The 25,054-nt window shown below is 38.1% G+C and overlaps 1 protein-coding gene across 4 annotated transcripts in view; it reads left to right on the top strand.

Moving 5' to 3' along the window:
• NOX4 (NADPH oxidase 4) overlaps positions 1–25,054 on the top strand; it is a 185,749-nt gene that overhangs the window by 90,152 nt on the left and 70,543 nt on the right. The window lies entirely within an intron of this gene.

Here is a 25,054-nt window from a genome sequence, read left to right as displayed (position 1 = left end):
AAGCTTGTTGATTCAAAATGTAGGCCAAGCACAGTGACTCGTGCCTGTAATCTCAGCACTTTGGGAGGTCAAGGCAGGAAGACCACTTGAGCTCAGGATTTCAAGATCAGCCTGAGCAACATAAGGAGACCTCATCTCTACAGTAAATTAAAAAAAAAAAAAAAAAAGCCAGGTGTGGTGGTACACACCTGTAGTCCCAGCTACTAGGAAGGCTGAGGCAGGAGGATTGCTTGATCTCCCGTGTTTGAGGTTTCACTGAGCCTTGATCACACCACTGCTCTCCAGCCTGGGCAAGACAGTGAGACCTTGCCTCAAAAAAGAAATATATATATCTGTCTATATATATCTATATTTGTCTATATATAGATATATATAATTTCTTGAATATTTACTTTTCTCCTTTTATAGAGTATTTCAATGTATATGGAAATCTAATATTTGCACAGTTTTCTTTAGAGATGAAATTTAGGGGAAATACAGATACTCTGGGTTGAGGTGGAAGCATTAAACGAAACAGTCAGTGTTTAGAAAAGGTAAATCTAGTGTAATGGGAGAGAGAATGGGAAGTAAAATTAGAAAAATCAAATAGAGTAAATAATGGCATGTGGGTGGGGAGCATCTAGCTAAATAATGGAGACCATCAAATGTGATTAGCTAATCAGCATATCATTTAATATTATTATAAAAATAACGTGAACTCATTATAAATATTTAGACAATTCACAGATATAAAATAAAATAGAGACTTAAAAAAATTGTTCCCCACTTCACAATCCTTTTCTCTACAGTTTGACATATATCTTTCCAGATATTTTCCCATATGCTTCTGCATACATGAGTTTCTAACATTTGTTTGCTGGATCATATTGTTTTGTAACTGGCTCCTTGCACTTGACTACATATGATGGACATCTTCCCATATTACTGTACGTGTCTCATTCATGTTAATTACTGTATAATATTCCACAGTAGGAAAATACTGTAATTTATTTAATATTCTCATTGATGATGGATATTTGGACTTTATTCAATTTCTAAGAAATATAATTGAGAACAGAGACCACATGTTTAAATGCATACCTAAGAAAGATAGCAAAACTATTATATATATGTTGTAAAACATGTTCCCATCTGTCTGCATCTATACATCCCACATATATGAAATTGGTAACATGAAAATAGAAGGGAATAATTGAAAAGGGAGAAAATATACAAGTAAGTTTGTCTTTACTTAAATAATTTAAGAAATTTGGCCTAATCCTGGGTTCATAAGAAATTTACTTCAGATTGCCCTAGCCAGAACTTCCAACACTACGTTGAATAGGAGTGGTGAGAGAAGGCATGACTGTCTTGTGCCAGTTTTCAAAGGGAATGCTTCCAGTTTTTGCCCATTCAGTATGATATTGGCTGTGGTTTTGTCATAAATAGCTTTTATTATTTTGAGATAGGTTCCATCAATACCTAGTTTATTGAGAGTTTTTAGCATGAAGGGCTGTTGAATTTTGTCAAAGACCTTTTCTGTGTCTATTGAGATAATCAAGTGGTTTTTGTCTTTGGTTCTGTTTATGTGATGGATTATGTTTACTGATTTGCATATGTAGAACCAGCCGTGCATCCCAGGGATTAAGCCGACTTGATCTTGGTGGATAAGCTTTTTGATGTGCTGCTGGATTCAGTTTGCCAGTAATTTATTGAGGATTTTCGCATCAATGTTCATCAGGGATATTGATCTAAAATTCTCCTTTTTTGTTGTGTCTCTGCCAGGCTTTGGTATCAGGATGATGCTGGCCTCATAAAATGAGTTAGGGGGGATTCCCTCTTTTTCTATTGATTGGAATAGTTTCAGAAGGAATGGTACCAGCTCCTCTTTGTACCTCTGGTAGAATTTGGCTGTGAATCCGTCTCGTCCTGCACTTTTTTTGGTTGGTAAGCTATTAATTATTGCCTCAATTTCAGAGCCTGTTATTGGTCTATTCAGAGATTCAACTTCTTCCTGGTTTAGTCTTGGGAGGGTGTATGTGTCCAGGAATTTATCCATGTCTTCTAGATTTTCTAGTTTATTTGCATAGCGGTGTTTATAGTATTCTCTGATGGTAATTTGTATTTCTGTGGGATCGGTGGTGATATCCCCTTTATCATTTTTTATTGCATCTATTTGATTCTTCTTCTTTTGTTCTTTATTAGTCTTGCTAGACGTCTATCAATTTTGTTGATCTTAAAAAAAAAAAAAACAGCTCCTGCATTCATTGATTTTTTGAAGGGTTTTTTTGTGTCTCCGTCTCCTTCAGTTCTGCTCTGATCTTAGTTATTTCTTGCCTTCTGCTAGTTTTTGAATTTGTTTGCTCTTGCTTCTCTAGTTCTTCTAATTGTGATGTTAGGATGTCAATTTTAGATCTTTCTTGCTTTCTCTTGTGGGCATTTAGTGCTATAAATTTCCCTCTACACACTACTTTAAATGTGTCCCAGAGATTCTGATATGTTGTGTCTTTGTTCTCATTGGTTTCAAATAACATCTTTATTTCTGCCTTCATTTCATTATTTACCCAGAAGTCATCCAGGAGCAGGTTATTCAGTTTCCATGTAGTTGAGCAGTTTTGAGTGAGTTTTTATATCCTGAATTCTAGTTTGATTGAGCTGTGGTCTGAGAGACAATTTGTTGTGATTTCTGTTCTTACACATTTGCTGAGGAGTGCTTTACTTCCAACTATGTGGTCAACTTTTGAATAAGTGTGATGTGGTGTGAGAAGAATGTATATTCTGTTGATTTGGGGTGGAGAGTTCTGTAGATACCTATTAGGTCCAGTTGGTGCGGAGCTGAGTTCAATTCCAGAATATCCTTGTTAACCTTCTATCTCATTGATCTCTCTAATATTGACAGTGGGGTGTTAAAGTCTCCCACTATTATCTTATGGGAGTCTGTCTATGTAGGTCTCTAAGGACTTGCTTTATGAATCTGGGTGCTCTTGTATTGGGTGCATATATATTTAGAATACTTAGCTCTTCTTGTTGCATTGATCTCTTTATCATTATGTAATGACCTTCTTTGTCACTCTAGATCTTTGTTGGTTTAAAGTCTGTTTTATCAGAGACTAGGATTGCAACCGCTTGCTTTTTTTTTTCTTTCCATTTGCTTGGTAGATCTTCCTCCATCCCTTTATTTTGAGCTCATGTGCATCTCTGCACGTGAGATGGGTCTCCTGAATACAGCACACTGATCGGTCTTGACTCTTTATCCAGTTTGCCAGTCTGTGTCTTTTAATTGGGGTATTTAAAGGTATTCAATTAGGAAAAGAGAAAGTCAAATTGTCCCTTTTTGCAGATGACATGATTGTATATTGAGAAAAGCCCATCATCTCAGCTCAAAATCACCTTAAGCTGATAAGCAACTCCAGAAAAGTCTCAGGATACAGAATCCTTGTGCAAAAATCACAAGCATTCCTATACACCAATTACAGACAAACAGCAAGCCGAATCATGGGTGAACTCCCATTCACAGTTGGTACAAAGAAAATAAAATACCTAGGAATCCAACTTACAACAGATGTGAAGGACCTCTTCAAAGAGAACTACAAAACCACTGCTCAACGAAATAAGAGAGGGCACGAACAAATGGAAGAAGATTCCGTGCTCATGGATAGGAAGAATCAATATCATGAAAATGGCCATACTTCCCAAGGTAATTTATAGATTCAATGCCATCCCCATCAAGCTAACTATGACTTTCTTCACAGAATTGAAAAAAAACTACTTAAGTTCATATGGAGCCATAAAAGAGCCTGTATTGCCAAGACAATCCTAAGCAAAAAGAACAAAGCTGGAGGCATCACGCTACCTGACTTCAAACTATACTACCAGGCTACAGTAACCAAAACAGCATGGTACTAAAACAGAGATATAGACCTATGGAACAGAACAGAGGCCTCATAAATAACACCACACATCTACAACCATCTGATCTTTGACAAACTTGGCAAAAACAAGAAATGGGGAAAGGATTCCCTATTTAATAAATGGTGCTGGGAAAACTGGCTAGTCATTTGTAGAAAGCTGAAACTGGATCCCTTCCTTACACCTTATACAAAAATTAATTCAGGATGTATTACAGGCTTAAATGTTAGACCTAAAACCATAAAAACCCTAGGAGAAAACCTAGGCAATGCCATTCAGGCCATAGGCATGAGCAAGGACTTCATGACTAAAACACCAAAAGTAATGGCAACAACAGCCAAAATTGACAAATGGGATCTAATTAAAGTAAAGAGCTTTTGCATGGCAAAAGAAACCACCATCAGAGTGAACAGGCAACCTACAGAATGGAAGAAAATTTTTACAATCTACCCATCTGACAAAAGGCTAATAACCAGAATCTACAAAGAACTTAAACAAATTTACAGGAAAAAAATCAAACAACCCCAAGTGGGCAAAGCATATGAACAGACACTTCTCAAAAGAAGACATTTATGCAGCCAACAGACACATGAAAAAATGCTCATCATCACTGGTCATCAGAGAAATGCAAATCAAAACCACAATGAGATACCATCTCACCCTAGTTAGAATGATGATAATTAAAAAGTCAGGAAACAGCTGATGCTGGAGAGGATGTGGAGAAATAGGAACACTTTTACACTGTTGGTGGAAGTGTAAACTACTTCAACCATTGTGGGAGACAGTATGGCGATTCCTCAAGGATCTAGAACTAGAAATACCATTTGACCCAGCAATCCCATTACTGGGTATATACCCAAAGGATTACAAATCATGCTACTCTAAAGACACATGAACACATATGTTTATTGCGGCACAATTCGCAATAGCAAAGACTTGGAACCAATCCAAATGTCCACCAATGATAGACTGGATTAAGAAAATGTGGCACATATACACCATGGAATACTATGTAGCCATAAAAAAGGATGAGTTCCTGTCCTTTTTAGGGACATGGATGAAGCTGGAAACCATCATTCTGAGCAAACTATCACAAGACAGAAAAGCAAACACCACATGTTCTCACTTATATGTGGGAATTGAACAATGAGAACACTTGGACACAAGGTGGGGAACATCATACACCAGGGCCTGTCGTGGGGTGGGAGGATGGGGGAGGGATAGCATTAGGAGAAAACCTAATGTAAATGACAAGTTAATCAGTTCAGCAAACCAACATGGCACATGTATACATATGTAACAAACCTGCACGTTGTGCACGTGTACCCTAGAACTTAAAGTATAATAATAAAAAAATTTTACTTTAGAAATTAACCTTCCCTTGTGTTGGCAACTTTATTTTGAAAGTCATTTCTTCACCATAACATTAAATAGAAAATATGGAATAAGAAAAGAAATTAGTTGCTGAATGCAAGTACAGAGCAGTGAGAGTTATTTTGTTGTTTTTTAAACTATTTTTCAACATAAAAAAAAGTAGAAAGAATAGTATAATGAACCCTTATGTATTCATAAAAAATATAGAGGTTAGTTTACTTTTTAGTATATACTCTATCACTGAAAACCTTTTTGGTATCTGAAAACAGTATATCAAAGAATTTTTCACCTATGTTCACACTGAAGAGAGGCTTCTAGATCTAATTTCTTTCAGCAGGCCCAGGCCCGTTTCACAAGGTAAAAGGAAAATACAAAAGAAGTAGTGTGTAGAGCTGGAAGAGCTTTAAGTAAGTCCCTTCTGTGGCCTGGCCTGCTTCTTAAGAGGTGTTTGTGTTAACAGATGTGACAGCCCTGTGGCCAGCTTGAGGCAAAGATGGGAAGAAAGGAAAAGGAGAGAAGGGAATGTAGGTACAAACAAGAGAAAACGAACTGGTGGTAAGAGACGGTTAAGAAAGGGAAACTGAATTATATGTGAAATAAAATAGTCATAACTATTCACACAAAGGGCAAGAACTTTAGAATTCAGTTCCAGCTCCCTCACTTGTTACTTCTGTGTCTGTGAGTGTATCTCTCAACCTTGCTAAGGCTCAGTTTCATCATCTGCAAAACAGTGCTAGTGATTCTTACCTGGAGGGGCATCTTTGATATTGTCAATATTGGTTTACAAAATAATGTGTATAAAACCCTTGGCACATCATTAGTGGTCAATACTTGGTAATACAGATATTATTATTACATTCATAATCTTAAAAGACCTGGTTTTAACTTGGTTATTGCTTTTATTTCTGAAATTACACTTTTTTTTTTTTTGAGAAGCAAGTACAAGACATGAGCATGTGGCTTTTCAACTTGAAAATGAGAAACTGGGAATATGAAAGTAGTCTCATTTATCTGAAAATCTGTCATGTGGGTGAAGGGTTTGATGTTTTCTTTTCCTTTGGGATCCCAATAGGCAGAAAGTTTTAGGAGAATACATTTTTATTTAACATAATAAAGACATTTATAACAATGAGACCAGTCTAGAAATTATGAAGAGCTATCTCACAAAAGTGTTTGCAAGAATTTTTGTGCTAGATCAGGATTTTTCAATCATGGCAGTATTGACATTTTGGATCAGATAATTCTTTGATGGGATTTTGTCCTGTGTATTATAGGATGTTTTGCAGCATCTTTAGTCTTAACCTACTACAAATCAATAGTCCCCACTGTGACTACCAAAAGTGTCTCCAAATGTAGCCAGATGCCTTTTGAAGGGCAAAATTACCTACAGTTGTCAACCACCACATTAGATTAATAGTTGTCCAAAATAGCTTCCAGTTCTAAAGGGCTTCAGGATGTTGTTTTAGCAGCCACTGTGAGAAAGAATTTAAGCACAATAGAGAATTTGAGGGATGGGAGTGCTTAGCTTCTGTTTTGACCAATCGTATCAGTGAGAACAGCTCATTTTCAAATGGTCTCTGTTATGAGGATTCTGCTAAAGTACTCATATAAACATCATTATCTAAAAACATATTTTGCTTACTCAACTAGAATCCTTTTTAGAATTCCATGAAAATTAATTTGGTTACCACGAGCTCCTGAATCTTTCATGTGATGTAGACCTTAGAAAGAGAACTTGATTACTTTTAAAATTCAGAATTCTTTTTTTTTCACATTCACTGTCATCAGTGCCCAAATAACAGTTGGATATGAATCAAAAGGAAAAATGGGATAGCAGTATAAAGATCTAACAAGTTCATCAATAATTAAAATGACATGAGGATACCCTCATGTACTTGATATTTTTGTCATATAAATGAAAGGTTTGTTTTCTTCCCCTGTGGAATCTCAAAGTTTGTTTTCTTCCCCAGTACATTGTTCTTGGAGAACAAATATTAATTTAGTGACCACTTTGGCAAATAATAATGTTTGGGTTGATGGAAAAGACAAGAGAGCTTTTCCTCACCTCAAGGAAGCTCCATTAGTTATATGTGACTCTGGAGCCTCCCTGTGGGTTGCCTCCTACAGGAAAAGGACATCTCACCCTGGGCCTTGACTCTTGAGGTGGCCCAGGGAGCCCTCAGTACGAAGGCTCTCAGTCCACTGCAGGCTTGTTTCAGAAGATTCAGGTTCAGAAGTGCAAGAAATGAAGATAAAGAAGTTGGATGTCTACAGTCTAAATCCATCATAGTTTTTCTTTTCTTACTTTTACATTTAAGAAAAAAATTGCCTTATTTCTTCTGGTTCTGTAAGTATCTTTTACCAAAATGACAGAGAGGAGAAAAAGGGATAATTGTAGTAAAGCAGGTTATTGGAGACCACTTCTTCCATTCTTTCAAAAAAAGATTGTTCTCTGAAAATTATCACAGATAGAGGGGAGGGGGCATATGAGGAAGGGAAGGGGAAGGGAAAGGAAGGGGAAGGGAAAGGGAAGGGGAAGGGAAGGAAAGGGATTATTCAGTGGGAAATGCTGCTTAATATATAGTTTAATATGCATAGTGCCTACTAATGTATTAGTGGTTTTGAGGAGTTCTTTAATATATAATCTCATTAATTTTTTTTCTTCCTTTTTTTTTTTTTTTTTTTTTTTGAGACAAGGTCTGCCTCTGTCACCCAAGCTGGAGAGCAGTGGTGTGATCATGGTTCACTGCAGCTTGGACCCCCGGGCTTAGCTTCCTGAGTAGTTGGGACTACAGGCATATGTCACCATGTCTGGCTAAATTTAAAAAAATAAAAAATTATAGAGATAAGGCCTCTCTATGTTGCCCAGGCTAATCTCAAACTCCTAGCCTCAAGCTGTCCTCCTGCCTCAGCCTCCCAAAGTGCTGGCATTATAGGCTTGAGCCACCCCATGCCACCAATCCCATTAAATTTTGTTCACTCGTTAAGTTAATGCTTTCTCATCTTCCCACTTTTTGGTCTCACCCTGGGAACCAACCTCATTTTATTCCACGTATTCACACCTTAAACTCCACCCATTCTCTTTGAGTTCTCTGGGAACTCTTACTCGTCCTTCACATCTCATCTTCATATCACTTCTGCTGAGCAGGCTTCACTGACCCTCCCTATTAGATTAAGTTTCCTGACCTTTCCTTTTGTGAGCAACCCATGTGCACTCTTCAACACCAATCATTAAATTATTTGTTTAATTATTATCTGTTTAGACCATAGACCATAAGCTCCATGAGGCCTTTGAAAGCCCTTTTAAAGATGAATTCATAACACAATATCTGGCACATAGTCAATGCATATCTGTTGAAAGAGTAAAAACCACCTAATACAGAGTTCAGGACCTAGCTTGAAAGATGCTTTGTGGATAGATCCTCCTTCCCCCATCTCTTTATAGCACACTCTTCCTTAGAGGGTGCAATTACAGAAAAGGAAATTTGAAGGGATAAAGAAGAAAGGAGAAATACTTATTTCCAAAGTGGCTCTCATTTGGAGTAGACTGAGTCAGAATAGAGTATTTAATTAAAGTCTAATCTTTGAGGTCATGGTGCTTATTTCTCTCTAACAAAAGCAGAGGGGAAAATGTATCTATGGCAAAGGTCTTTAGAAAGAACCACCAGAGACAAATAGACACAATTTGTGTATTATATCTGGTCTATGACAAAATCATTTTTCACCTCACCTCCCTTATTCTCAGCACAAACAATAATGGAAAATTACTTACTCCTAATTCTGTGCATATCTGACAAATGCTGTCAATATTTCTTAGATTCACCTAGCACCTTGTAGATTGAAATAGACCTTGACTTTACAAGGTTAGGTTTTGCATTCACATTCATTCATATTTTAAACATCAGTTTCTGTATGTTTTACTTATGCCTTATTAAATCTCAATTCTAAATACTGTTTTTTTAAAACCACTCTATCTCATAGATATTTTAAATTGTTACAGTAATTGACTTTAAATAAAATTTTAAGGCAAAGAAATTATTTTTATCAGACCATCTGTTTATCATGTATGCTTAGGAAATGGTTTATAGCTTTCACAGATTTGGGAGGTTACAAGCTCGCTCATTTGTACTATCCCCCAAGGGAGTTTTTGTTTTCTTAAGTGGAAAATAGGCAAACCTTGCTGCTGCCTAGACATGAATTTGAGTAAGGCAAATATTTCTAAGCTAAATTTTACATTATGCTATTATGGTAATTTACAGTCTTTTCTTGCCATTTCCTTCTTTGTCCAATTACTTCTATTTGGCACTTAGAAATGTAAAATGCATGCTTTCAAACATTTTCACTGCACAGTTGTCTTAAGAGTTCCCTTGAAGTAAAACAAAGCAATTTCCCATATGGTGATTCCCACTAAAAAGTGAGTATCACATCTTTGTCAAAGATAATAGCACCTACTAATTAAGTGCCTAAGAGGTTCTTTCACAGCTTTTGCAAATATTATATTATTTAATTCTTACTATATGCCTATGAGACATGTATTGTTAACTCGGTGATGCAGAAAAGAATGTGGCTCAGAGAGACTAAATAGCATGCCCAAAGTCAAACATTTAGTTAAGGTAGAGGTGAGATGTAAACACAGACCTGTCTGGCTGAAGGCGTGTTATTAACTGTTCTGCACTGTGTCTCTTCTGCCACACTATCCATCCATGCTGAGGACTTTCATATTTCTAACACTTTTCTTATTTTTGGACATCTATGTTGCTGGTGTCAGAAAACAAAAGTAAGTTTAATACCATTTAGAACTGAGGTTTACTGAAAACACATATATGTGTTTTCTATAGTAATGTGAAAGCTTTGGATTGTCCATACTACTAAACTCTTCTAATATTGTGAAGTGGTGACATTTGAATAAATCCCCCTATTTTAAAAAGTCTAATACTTATTTTCATATACTGTGCCAGTTAGAAAGAATCAAACTGATAATATATACAGCTATTACAAATTCAGTAGTTTGAGTTTTAGCTCACTTTTTAAGATGGAGATTAAGTTTTTCACAGTGAAAGTACAAGTTCAAAGTACCAAAGACAGGACACGGAAATACTCTTTCTGTCAAGGTAAAGCTAAGCTTGAAGCACTGATTTATTAGGAAGGCAAAGGTTGGAGTTTTGATTATTTAAAATGCTTCGCTATTTTTCATACATGACATTGACTTCCCTACACAAGAACGATATCCTAATTTAATGGGTTTTCCAAGGAAATTGTGATTGTTTCTTGCTGTGGTACACTCATATTTTCTCATGGTAAAACCTCACACACATTTGCTGCCAAGATTCATGAAAATTACAGGACCTTGTGTAGTATCAGATTGTGGATTCTGGAATACTACAGCTTGGGATGGAGACCTGTATGCTCTACTTTCTAATATTATGACTGTGGAGATGAAAATTAACATACTTAATCTTTGGTTTACTTCTTTATGAAAATGTAGTTAATGATAGCAACTTTTCCATGGAGTTACTCTGAATATTAATCAAAAACATATAATTAAGTGGTATGTGTGGTGCTTGGAATATAGTAAACTCTCCATAAATGGATTTAGTTATGGCTGTTTCAGATAATGACTGAGGGACCAAAGACATGGATTAAATTAAGATTTTTTTTGTCTCATTTTTCAGTATGTAGTAACTGACTAAGCTTTGGCCACAGATTGGTTTAGAAACAGTCATTTGGGGGGACTGATGACTTATTTGCCTTTTATGGTCTTCTAGCCTCAAGGATGAATGATGTTTTAGGTTAGGTTTCCTTGGAAACAGGCTGGCAGGCATATTGCATACAGCAGATTTGTTGGGAAGTATGCTTAGGACAACAATCAATAACGATTAACTAAAAACACAAGGCAGAACTTGAACTATGTGATACAAGTCCATAGAAGTCCCAGAAGATCTGATGGGAGCTCTGCAGATGAAATGATACCTTACAGTGGTTCTGTCTTGAAGCCAGGGGGCCAAACCTTTGTAACCCCCAATTGACCAGTCATTGGATTTGAGATACCTCCAGAGTGAGGCACTTAGACATAGGCAAGGAAACTTTGTTCTGTGGATAGCTATTCCTGGGGCAGGTCTCAGTAGTGAGCCCTCCCAGGCAACCTTTTCAGAACCTGGAAGAATGGTGAATGAGTGTGTTGATTCTGGAAGTTGGGCAGAGGTTGTGAAAGGAACGTGTCTGAGCAGTGCAACACAGTGTCCATTAAGTAGCTTTTAAAAACATGGATGTTTTATGAGATAATTCTCCATTTTTAAAACTAGAAATTAAATGTGATGTAAATCTAAATTCTAGTTTATCTACACTAATTAAACTTTAAAAATCTGTTGTCCAAACTACAAATTTATTTACATTTGAGAAGTCTAAAGCATAGAGTGTTGAAGTGACCAAAGTAACCAAAATAATACAATCAATAGCCGGAACCCATTTGTTGACTCTTCTCCCACTTTACACCTTTATTGATTTAAAACCTGTGTAGAATGTAACATTTTGTTCTTCAACTATGTAATGGATGTCTGCAAGTATTTTCCAGCTGTGCTCTGTGATTACCAAATTTAAGACTATCTACCAAATCAAATCCTTTATTAAGGTTTGCACTCACCTAATTTACCTGTATAAATTATAGATGATTGGAAAAAGTCCTAACTTAAGAAAGCATGAAACCTAGTGCTTACTACAAAATGTAGCATATCTTCATATTTAGCTGAGGTAGACATTAATTTCATACCAATTTCATGGATTCTCAATTATGGAAATAATGCAGAATCTGCCTTTTAAATAGTAGTAATTAATTGGTGTTTACATGAATACCTCTTTATTCTTCTGTTATTATTTTTATTCAGGAACAAACTGTCATGCGCGTCCATGTGAAGAGACCACCAAACAGACTTTGTGTGAACAATAAAGCTTTTTAATCACCTGGGTGCAGGCGGGCTGAGTCTGAAAAGAGAGTCAGCAAAGGGAGACAGGGATGGGGCTGTTTTATAGAATTTGGGTAGGTAGTGGAAAATTACAGTCAAAAGGGGTTGTTCTCTGGCGGGCAGGGGCTGGGGTCACAGGGTGCCCAGTGGGGGAGCTTTTGAGCCAGGAGAAGGGATTTCACAAGGTAATGTCATCAGTTAAGGCAGGAACCAGTCATTTTAACTTCTTCTGTGACTCTTCAGTTACTTCAGGCCATCTGGATGTACACATGCAGGCTTGGGCTCAGAGGCCTGACATTCTTGTTTTCTTGTATTAATAAGAAAAACAAAACCAAATAGTGGTAAAGTGTTTGGGCAGTGACAGTTTTTGGGTGGTAAGGAGAGATAATGGACAATATTTCTCAGGGCTGCTTTGTGTGGAATTAGGGATGGCATGAGAACCTAGAGTGGGAGAGATTAAGCTAAAGGAAGATTTTGTGGTAAGGGGTGATATTGTGGGGTTGTTAGAAGAAACATTTGTCATATAGAATGATTGGTGATGGCCTGGATATGGTTTTGTATTAATTGAGAAACTAAATGGAAGACACAAGATGCAAATAAGAGAAGGAGAAAAACATGTATTAAAGGACTAAGAATTGGGAGGACCCAGGACATCCAATTAGAGTGCCCAAGGGGGTTCAGCATAATTATTTGCTTGGTTGGTGAGTTTTTTGGGCTCTATCCTTGAGTTTTTTTTCTTTTTTTTAAATGTTATCATACAGCAGGCCAGATTGATTTAGGTAAAAACAACAGTCTTCGTTTAAAAATACAGAGTCTTCTTTTTTTTTTTTTTTTAGTAGTGAGTAAGTCAAGTCCTTGGCGATTTGGGATGAAAGAGAAATGCAAAGCCAGCAATGGTTTGTTAAAGAAGGATTAGAAATGGCTAGGAGAGAGTGAGTGAGATTGATAGTGTTGTGGAAATAGCTGGGGAGAGGTAGAGGGTGGCATAAGAATGGGAACAAGAATAAGAGTGCATATAAAAGTAAAGAATAGGACTTCATCAAGGTGAAGTGTACCCTGTCAGCAAAGATGATCTGTCCACTTTATTATTATTGGAGTGTACCCTGTCAGCAAAGATCGTCTATCCACTTTAAGAGAGACTTAAGGGTGGTGGTTTGAGGTAAAACCAGGAGATATCAGTTATGATGGTTTGAAGGAAAAATGTAAACTGGCAGTGTAAACAAGGGCAGAATATTTCTGAGTAGTTGAGAATGGTGAATAGGAGTATGACTAGTCAGAAGATAGTAGGGATGACAAGTTTTTGGGGTGCAGTTCAAATTGGGCTGGTGTCTGGAATGAGACTGGGGCCTAATAAAAAGGAGCATCCCTGCAGGAGCTCAAATGGGCTGTATCCTGTAGCATCCCAAGGACAGACCAGAATTCTGAGAAGGACAAGTGGTAAAAGTATTGTCCAGTCCTTTTTAAGTGAGGTGTGTTTTAAAAAGACCATTAGTCCATTTTACCTTTCCTGAAGACTGAGGACAGTAAGGAGTATGAAGGTTCCACTGAATACCAAGAGCCTGATAAACTGCTTGGGTGATTTGACTAATAAAGGCCAGTCCATTATCAGACTGTATAGAGGTGGGAAGGCCAAACCAAGGAATTACATCTGACAGAAGGGAAGAAATGACCATGATGGCCGCCTCAGACCCTGTGGGAAAAGCCTCTACCCATCCAGTGAAAGTGTCTACACAGACCAAGAAGTATTTTAGTTTCCTGACTCAGGGCATGTGAGTAAAGTGAAGTTGCCAGTCCTGGGAAGGGACAAATCCCTGAGCTTGATGTGTAGGGAAGGGAGAGGGCCTGAACAATCCCTGAGGAGTAGTCAAATAGCAGACAGAACACAGAGAAGTGATTTCCTTGAGGATAGATTTCCATGATGGAAAGGAAATGAGAGGTTCTAAGAGGTGGGCTAGCAGCTTGTAACTTACATGGAAGAGGTTATGAAATGATGACAGAATAGAATGGACCTATGAGACTGGAAGGAGATCCTTGGTCCAAGAAGCATTTGCCTTGTGTGGGAAGAGATCGATAGGTGGAAGTTTCAGTTGGGGAGTAGGTGGGAGTGACCAATGAGAAGGAGAAAAACTTCCATCAGAGACAGAAATTGGAATGCTAGCTGCTTTTTAAGCTACCTTAACAGTGTAAGCGTTACCCTGAGTGATGGGATCTGATGCCTTTTGATGGCCCTTGCAGTGAATGACTCCAGCTTCCTTTGGAAGTAAAGCAGCCTTGAGAAGAATTTTTATTAAAGAGGCATTAAGGATGGAGGACCCTTGTTTAATGAGGAAAATTCTTTCTGCCCATATAACAGCATGGTGGTGCAGGATATGGAAGGCATATTTAGAGTCAGTATAGATATTGACACATAGTCACTTTGCAAGAGTGAGGGCTCGAGTTAAGGTAATGAGTTCGGCTTGCTGAGACATAGTGGAGGGGGCAGAGCAGTAGCCTCAAGGATAGATGTGGAAGATACTATGGCATAGCCTGCCATTGCTAATGAGTGGCAATTAGGCCCGGTGGAACTGCCATTGGTAAACCAAGTGTGATCAGGGTGAGGAACAGGAAAGAAGAAATATGGGGAAATGGAGTGAATGTCAGGTGGATCAGAGAGATACAGTCATGGGAATCAGGTGTGGTATCTGGAATAATGTGGGGGGCAGCCTAAATCAGTTAAGGTCAAGTAGTTTGGACAGAAAGGCTACAAGGTGTAGTCCTGGCTCTTGTGTAAGAATTCTGACTGCACAGCCCTGTAATTTGACTGTATGTAATGAAAAAGGGTTGGAATGAGTTAGGGAGAGCTAGTGCGAGAGCAGCTTTAGGGCTGTTTTTTAAGGCATGGAACGGGAAGTGGGGAAAGGATTTAGGATCTATGGAGTCACCTAGGTTTGCTTTTGTAAGTTTATACAATGGTTTAGTCAGGATGTAAAACTAAGTATCCAAAGGCAGAAGTACCTAACCATGCATAGGAAGGAAAGGAGTTGTTGTTTAGTAGAAGGGGTTGGGGTTTGGGAGATTAACCAGGCATGATCAGCAGGGAGAGTATGTGTGTTTTCATGAAAAATTATGCCGAGATAGGTAATGGATAAGGAAGAAATTTGGGCTTGATTGAAGTAATGGGGGCTGTTTGTGAAGCCTTGTGGCAGTACAACCCAGGTAATTCGCTGAGCCTGATGTGTGTCAGGGTCAGTCCAAGTGTAAGCTAAGAGAGGCTGGGATGAAGGGTGCAAAGGAATAGTAAAGAAAGCATGTTTGAGATCCAGAACAGGATAATGGGTTGTGGAGTTGTGGAAGGGTTGTGGAGAGAGGTATTGAGGATAGGAGACTATGTGGGTTTGGCACCATGGAGTGGATAGGCAAAACAATTTGGTTGATAAGGCGCAGATCCTGAACTAACTTGTAAGACTCGTCCAGTTTTTTGGATAGGTAAAATAGAGAATTGTAAGGAGAGTTTATAGGCTTTAAAAGGCCATGCTGTAACAGGCGAGTGATTACAGGCTTTAATCCTTTTGAAGTGTGATGTTGGATGGGATATTGGTGTTGAACGGGTTAAGAGTGATTAGGTTTTTATGGGTTGGTAAGGGGTGCATGATCGGTTGCCAAGGAGGGAGTAGTGGTATCCTATACTTGTGGATTAAGATGGGGAGATAAAAGGGGAGGACGTAAAAGAGGCTTTGAACTAGGGAAAAGGGTGGCAATGAGGTGTGGCTATAGCCTAGGAATAGTCAGGGAAGCAGATCATTTAGTTAAAATGTCTCAACCTAATAAGAGAGCTGGGCAGGTGGGGATAACTAAAAGGAGTGCATAAAAGAATGTTGTCCATGTTGCATCAGAGTTGGAGAATTTTAAGAGGTTTAGAAGCCTAGCCGTCAGTACCCACAACACTTATGGATGCAAGGGAAACATGCCCTTGAAAAGAAGGTAATGTGCAGTGGGTAGCCTCCATATTGATCAAGAAGGGGACGGACTTACTTTCCACTGTGAGAGTTACCCAAAGCATCTGTGATGGTCCAGGAGGCTTCAGAGAAAATCAGGCAGTGTCAGTCTTCAGCCACTAAGCTGAGAAGTCCTGGGAAGGAGTCAGGTAGAGGGCCCTGGGGCAGAGTTCCAGGGGCTCTGGAAGTGGCTGCTGGGCGAGTTGGACAGTTTGATTTCCAGTGGGTCCCACACAGATGGGACATGGCTTAGGAGGAATCGTGGACTGCAGGCATTCTTTGGCCCAGTGGCCAGATTTCTGGCACTTGAAGCAAGATCCTGGGGGAGGAGGTCCTGAAGGAATGCCTGACTGCTGTGGCTTAGGCATTTTGAAGTTCTTGTGTGCTGGAAAACGTGGCTGGGGTTTCTCTTATAGCAGAGGCAAGTAATTGCAACTCTTCTCTATTATCGTATACTTTGAAGGTGAGGTGGATTAATTCCTGTTGTAGGGTTTGAGGGCCTGATACTAATTTTGAAGCTTTTTTTTAAGGTCAGGAGCTGACTGGGTGACAAAATGCATATTGAGAATAAGACGGCCTTCTGGCCCCTCTGGGTCTAGGGCGGTAAAGTGTCTAAGGGTTGTTGACAAACAGGTCATGAACTGAGCTGGGTTTTTATATTTGATGACAAAGAGCCTAAACACTAACTGATTTGGGAGAGGCCGGATAAAGAAAAAGGAGCATTAACCTTGACTATGCTTTTAGCTCAGCCAGCTCTTTAAGAGGAAATTACTGGGCAGGTGGGGGAGGGCTAGTCATGGAATGAAACTGTAAGCCACACTGGGTGTGAGGAGGGGAGGTGATAGAAGAATTATAGGGTGGGGGAGTGGAGACTGAGGAAGAATTGGAGCCTGATTAAGCCTGGTGGGGAGCGACCTGAGGAGGAGCAGTCTGGGGAGCAGGGGAGAGGTCAAATGGGTCGGTAGAAAAGGAAGATTGAAAAGACTCAGTGATGCTTGGGGTTGGGACTGAGGGGACAGGTGGGAAGGAAAAAAGAATTTGGGATGAGTCACACTGGGAACAGAGACTAGTGAGGGACTGATATGTAAAAGAATGCCTGGATGTCAGGCACCTCAGACCATTTGCCCATTTTACAACAAGAATTATCTAGATCTCATATGATGGAGAAATTTAAAGTGCCATTTTCTGGCTATTTGGAATCATTGTCGAGTTTGTGTTGGGGTCAGGTGGCATTGCAGAAGAAAATAAGGCATTTAGGTTTTAGGTCAAGTGTGAGTTGAAGAGGTTTTAAGTTCTTGAGAACACAGGCTAAGAGAGAATAAGGAGGAATGAAGGGTGGAAGGTTGCCTATAGTGAAGAAGGCAAGCCTAGAGAAAAGAGAAGGTAGAGACATAGAGAGAAGGGGTTGGGGGTACTTGCCCCCCAGGAAAGTGGTACTTGCCACTAAGGTGAAGGATCAAGGCAAGCAACCCCGTGGTGATCAGACATCTCTGAAATGTGGGTGAATAATCAGGCAGGCGTCCTCACAGTGATTAAACACCAAGGGAAGATTGTCTTCCTGAGTGACCGGCGCTGGAGCTTTGGGTTCATGGATAAAACGTGTCTCCTCTGTCTCTACTGAAATTAAGAGAAGGGAGAGATTCAAGGGTGGCACCAAGATTGAAAGGAGAAAGAGGTTGAGGGATAGTGAGAGAGGCTGGAGAAGAGAGTAAAAAGAGGCCACTTACCCGATTTAAAATTGGTGAGATGTTCCTTGGACTGGTAGGTCTGAGGACCCAAGGTTGTAGGTGGATCTTTCTCACGGAGCAGAGAACAGGAGGACAGGGGATTGATCTCCCAAGGTGGGGGTCCCCCAATCTGAGTCATGGCACCAAAGGTCATGTGCGCCCGTATGAAGAGACCACCAAACAGGCTTTGAATGAGCAATAAAGCTTTTTAATCACCTGGGTGTGGGCTGAGTCTGAAAAGCGAGTCAAGGAAAGGAGATAGGGGTGGGGCCGTTTTATAGGATTTGGGTAGGTAATGGAAAATTACAGTCAAAGGAGGTTGTTCTCTGGCAAGCAGGGGTGGGGGGTCACAACGTGCCCCCCACTTGACTCAGTGGGGGAGGTTTTGAGCCAGGAGAAGGAATTTCACAAGGTAATATCATCAGTTAAAGCAGGAATCGGCCATTTTCACTTCTTTTGTGATTCTTCAGTTACTTCAGGCCATCTGGATGTATACACGCAGGCTTAGACTAAGAGGCCTGACATTAGCATGCAGGCTTGGACTCAAAGACCTGACACAAACATGCTTTCCTGACATCTGTATTCTAAGTTGTGTGATTCATTGTTTTTAAGCTTGAATAACCTGATTTCACATATTTTTCCATGAGTCAGAGGCATGTCTAGCTGTTAGTTTGTTATTGTCTGTACTTTTACATAGCATGCCTGCACTAGCCATCATTTTTCTACTTTGTGTTTTTAATCTTTTAACCGGTCACTATGGGAATAGTTTTTCCAGTTTTCAGTGAAAACCAGGCAAGAATTGCTATGGATCTCACCAAGACTGGCAAAATTTTATTGCTATTGTTTATTTAATTTCATGGGTTTAAATGAAACCAAGAAGTCTGCAGCAGTTTTGATCTCTGGTCTTGCTCTCATCTATTTAAATCTTTAAAATTGCTCTGCTCTATGGTTTCATAATTTTATTGCTTGTCAAAAATCAGCTGGGATACATGATAGGTTAGGATGGCAACAGTGTATCTTAACCATAGATGAAACAAAGTGGTGAAAATTTCCAGAGAAGATGATTAAGGTTCATGAAAATTAATAGGACATCTGAGTTTCTTGAGACTTAAACATCATCTAATTGCTCTAGTTTGAGTTTTTTTCCAGGGGAAATGAAAATATTCCCTTAGTGTCTAATGAGAGTCTGCAGGATAAGTATGAACTTTAGAAGGTTAATGTATTTAGAGTAAATCTGTTGAATATCGAGCTTAATTTATTCAATCCTTATTTTTGGGTGCCTCTTTTTACCTAAGTACCAAAAGGAAATGATGAATAAAAGTTTCTTTCCTGACTCACATCCCTTCTAGCTACTGCTCCCTTTCTCAGCAATCCAGTTCCTTTCCTCTTATTCTCTTAAATCAACCAACATTTGCCCACAGCACACCATTAAAACATTTCCAGGTTCTGCAGTGACCATGTTATTGTTCAGTTCTCACTCTTCAATGGGCTTGACCAACAAGCAGTTCTTAGTACAGCTGGTCATTCACTTTACTGAAACACTTTTTCTACTTATCTGTTTTTCTCCACATTTTCTGGCCCTTTTCACTCAGTCTGTTTTTGTTGTTCCTTGTCATCTCCACAAGCTCTAAGTATTGGAACATACCAGTGTCCATTTCTTCAACCTCTTTTCCTCTCTAGCTATACACATTTCTCTGGTAGTCTCTCTCATCTTATTGATGCATCCATATGCTTTCCTGTCCCAGGTTTATATTCCTAGCCCAGATTTTAACTCTGTAATTCAGGTTTATGTATCCAGAACATTTAGGCCTTTGGCTTTTACTTTGATTGGTAAAGGAGTCGTGGGAGAGTGTGAGTGGAGAAATGACATGATATGGCTTGCTTTTCAACAGGGTCACTATGGCTCCCGTGTTAAGAGTAAGTGATGGGAAGCAAGTGCAGAAGCAGGGGGTCCAGTTAGGAGCTGTTGCAGTCATCCAGTTGAGGTATGATGATTTTTTTGACCAGGGTGGTGATAGTGGAAGTGGTGAGAAGTGGTCATATTCTGAATATATTTTAAAGTTAGAGTTCACAAAATGTATTCCATGGATTGTATATGTAATGTGAAAGGAAGTGAAGTCAAGGCTGACTCTAGAGTTTTTGTTCTGAGCAACTGGAATTTCATTAATTGAGATAGGGAAGGTTGGGGTTGGAGAGGAGGTTCTGATGGAAATTTGTGCAACTCCACTTAAGAAGTGTTATTTTGAGATGACACTTAGAGTGCTTTCATTAAATATTTATTCAGTGAATGACTGGCATTTCAGCCCTGCCTTCCATGACCAGTTATTTCTATACATAGAGCCTTTGTATTTCACCCCTCCTTGTCTTTTGGTTTGTGGAGTAGTCGTTGCGTGGCTTGTGATCAGAGCAAAGTGAATCTGGGTATAAAATTACCCCATATACAGACACAAACAGATTTTTTCTTTTAAATGATGAACCCCGACTCTAACTTCCTTCTATTACACTGAGACCTGGGTTTTTCCAGTGTTGTGATCAAAAGATGGGTTTAGTTCTCAAGGTAATCTCTGTTTGAAGGCAGTGGGACTTTGGCTTCATATGTTTTGTTTGATCAGTTCCTAAACAGCCACCTCATCCACTTGTCACTTTTCAAAAATGTGTTGACATCTCTTTATTGTTCTTATCACTCCCCATGTTATTTTTGCCATTGTGGCATCTGTTTTTATATCTCTAAATTGTTATTTTAGTATTCTGTTTGCCTAAGGAACCTGAGATAAATGCACATGTTCAATCCAAGTTAATAACAATTCCACTTACATATTCTTCCAGAAACTTTCTTTTTAATATTGAATGTATTTTTCATTCAAATATACAATTGAACACTTTTTTTCTTTCATATAAATGCAAAAACATTAAAGTTTTAATTTGTCAAAACGTTTACTGTCATGATGTTGCATTAATTGTGGAAGATTCGATACTCCACGTTATCTCCTCTCAGACATTTAGAATAAGTTTCAGTTGTGAAATTGCATGAGCTCCTAGCATAATACTCTCTGGAGTATTTTGGACACTAAATAAATATTTCTTGAGTGAATAAATTAATTCTCGAAGAGCTGCCCACCTTTGACATTTTTATTCATTCTCAGGTTAATTCTCCTATATTTTTCATCTACTATTTACTATTCAATTGATATTATAATATTTATTCAACTGATACCCTCTATGTGTAAGGTAATATGTAATAACGATTTAGAAAGAGTTCTTGATCTCAAGACATTTACAGTTTATTAATACAGAAAAAATAATGTAAAAATAAAGAGCTAGACTGTAATAAGGAGCATAAGAGTCATACTAATAATCTAAGGGTTCAGGGAAGTGAGAATTTTTGTGGCAGGAAAAATCAGGATATCTTTATGAAATGATGGTTTTAAGATGAGCCTTGAAAAGTTGCTGGGATTCAACATAAGAAATGGAAAAGAAGTCACTCTAAATGAGTAGGTTAGTATGTGTGAAGATGAAGGGATGAGAAAATGTGTTAGTTGGTAAGTATTCGTTGAGATCGATTAGAGTAAATAAAGGAGAAACCTGGAATATAAAGCCAGAAAGAATTTGAAACAGATGTGTTTGGCCATAGGCAATAGGACAGAAAGAATATGGGTGTTTTTTCACAGGGGAATACAAAAGGTTAATCAATAGGAGATCACTGTGATCAGATGTTTCCTTTGAGAAGCCTGTTTGAAAGGAAACGACAGGTGATTGAATGCTGGCAAGAGAAATAAGTGGTATCACTCAGAGAGATTTGAGTCTCTAAGAAGGATATAGGTTCTATTTCCAGATATATGGGAATTAGAAGGAGAAGATAGTTTTGGAAGTATAAATAAGATAATAGTAATTTTAGGTACAGTAAATTTACAGTGAATTTCAGGTATAAATGTCTAACAGGCAGTAGAAAATATGAAACCAAGAACTTGGGAAGAAAGGGTTAAAAGAAAGATTTGACAAAAATGATTAAAGAACATCATATTATGTGATCACTTTCTCAGGTTTAACACATTTAGTTATTGAAAAGTTGCTATTTTGGATTTTTATTTTTTATTAAATTTTTAATTTTTATTAAAAGGCTCTTGATTTCTAAACAAAAAATGCAGCTTATTTTTTTATATTGAATAAATTCATATTTATTTAAAAATAATGTGCAGTGACATCATTTTTACATTTAATTCCCAAACATATGATAAGTTACAAACATATTTTTATATTTTGTGGGACTGTTATAAAATTAGTAGTCATTTGTGCACATTAAAAACCCAATGCCATATTGAATAAATAATTGGAAGGTAAAGGTTATACTTTCTCCATGATATTAAAATACATATTTCTCGAGATCTGTTGTTACAGTCAAATTGTCACTTTTTAGTTTTCTTACCCTTAGACTTCGGTGAGTGTGTATTCTAGAATTTATATTAAGGATGACCTGATCCAAGCTTTATTTTTATGTCAAAGAAACTAAAGAGATTCAGCAACATTTTAATGTTTACAGTTAAATTAAAACTTCAAAATACCTAAAATTATTATCATAGCAAAGGCTTCTGATAAATTTTAAAGCATAGCTGTGTATGAAATGATTATGAGAGTTCTTGTTTTCTCTGTCTTCAATTATACTTCTCAAGTTAGTATTCCGAAAATTTGATTATATAATCTCTTCAATGAGGAAAAAAAGCACAAATGTCTTTTTATTTTTTATGTATGTATGTATGTATGTATGTATTTATTTATTTTGAGACAGAATCTCACTCTGTCACCCAGGCTGGAGTGCAGTGGTGCGATCTCAGCTTACTGCAACCTCTGCCGCCCAAGTTCAAGCAATTCTCCTGTCTTAGCCTCCCAAGTAGCTGGGATTACTGGCACCTGCCACCGTGCCCAGCTAATTATTATTATTATTAATATTATTATTACTTTTTTTGAGACAGAGTCTTGCTCTGTCGCCCAGGCTGGAGTACAGTAGCGTGATCTCAGCTCACTGCAACCTCCACTTCCCAGTTTCACACCATTCTCCTGCCTCAGCCTCCTGAGTAGCTGGGACCACAGGTGCCCGCCACCACACCCAGCTAATTTTTTGTATTTTTAGTAGAGATAGGGTTTCACCATCTTGGCCAGGCTGGTCTTGAACTCCTGACCTCGTGATTCACCCGCCCTGGCCTCCCAAAGTGCTGGGATTGCAGACGTGAGCCACCACGCCTGGCCATCTTTTTATTTTAATATTAGTATGTGCTTAACTACACATATTATTCTGTAACTTTTTTAACTGAAAAATTGCCATAAGCATATCTTTTTATTCATGTTTTAGGACAAACAATAGAGCTATAGATATCAATACCTGTATTATTTCTTCCCTTTGCAACGTTTTCTAAAACAAAAAGACAGTGAGAAAACAATGAATCACCACAATGTGATCTAGCCAATATTAGTGAATCTGGATATTTTTTATGCAAAGATACTAAAATGTGATTCCAAGATCTTCATTCACGTTTTCAAACCACATACACTGAATTCATTCTTTATGTTATTCTTTGAAGCCTCCTTGCAAATATGAGGTCACATGCTTAAAGATTGTTAAAATCTGTTGTAGCTTGGAGAAGTATCAGTGACTTATAAAGACCTCATTTCCAAGAGGTTGAGAGAAACAATATTTTGTTTTATCCATTCAAAACCAGACTGGCATTCAAAGATATTTTGATACCTTGGACTGGTACTTAGAAAAGAGAAGTTTACAGTCTCCTATGATACCCAATGAGATGTTAAACATTGTGTGTAATTACCTTTTACAATATCTGCTTTGAAAAAATTGAATAGAGATATGAATATTTGATAAAATATGTATTTTATTTTAGAATGCATCATGAGATTAACTGAAGCCACATGTACCCTCAGACACACAAGGACAAACATTCTTTGTCTTCCATTCTGATACCTTCTTGGCTATAGATCATCTTTTCATAATTTGAGATATAGTTTACAGTGAAGGACATCCGGTGACATGTGGACAATCAGATTGGTAGCTCAGATCTCTGTTGGGTATCTTGCGTTCTGAGAGCTACAACTTTTATTATACAGAGACTCTGGCCAGCCTTCAGTAGTACATAGTAAAATCGTGGGTGGTTTTTGCAGATAATATTTTATTTGGAGGTTTGCTGATGACAAAACTGTTTGCTTTCAGAGTTATTAAAAATCATAATGTGGGCTGGGTGTGGTAGCTCATGCCTGTAGTCTCAGCACTTTGGGAGGGTGAGGTGGATGGATCACATGAGGCCAAGAGTTTGAGACCAGCCTGGGCAATATAGTGAAACCCCAACTCTACTAAAAATACAAGAAAAATAGCTGGGCATGGTGGCACATGCCTGTAATCCCACCTGTTTGGGAGGCTGAAGCAGGAAAACCGTTTGAACCAGGGAGGCAGAGGTTGCAGTGAGCTGAGATTGAGCCACTGTACTCCAGGCTGGGTGACAGAGTGAGGCTCCATCTCAACAACAACAACAAAAGTTACAACGTAAATAAAACAATTAAGTACAGAGTCACACTTATAAATAAAACAATATAATTTTAATAATAAATATGTTTAAACAATGTCACTTAAAAATATTTCAATTTACTTTAATATTTTATACTACTGTTAGCAATAACAATCCTATAAGAAACACTGATTGTAAAGTAGTAGTTTGGACATTCCATGGTACGTTAATTCCAATCCTTGGACATAGATTATGTGCTTTTAGTTTGTTCATAATTTATTATGAATCAAAGACAAATACCTACCTTTATATTTAGTGTTTTCACTGATTTTTCAGGCTACCTTTCCTTTTTGCCTAATGAGTTGTTAACATAAGATATGGTACCTTTATCTTCATTTATTTCTCTCCTTATACCATCCCTAAATGACCTGCATTAACTAGTCAACACAGTGAGCTCTGAAGTTTTGGACTTGCTCTATGTAACCCAATCACTAATCACAAGGCCCACCATTCAGGACATAGGCATGGGCAAAGACTTCATGTCTAAAACACCAAAAGCAACGGCAGCAAAAGCCAAAATTGACAAATGGGATCTCATTAAACTAAAGAGCTTCTGCACAGCAAAA

Source organism: Theropithecus gelada, chromosome 14 (genome assembly GCF_003255815.1).
Source record: "Theropithecus gelada isolate Dixy chromosome 14, Tgel_1.0, whole genome shotgun sequence".
Lineage (NCBI taxonomy): Eukaryota > Metazoa > Chordata > Mammalia > Primates > Cercopithecidae > Theropithecus > Theropithecus gelada.
The sequence above is the reverse complement of the archived record's forward strand: the minus strand, read 5'-3'. Positions and strand labels throughout refer to the sequence as shown.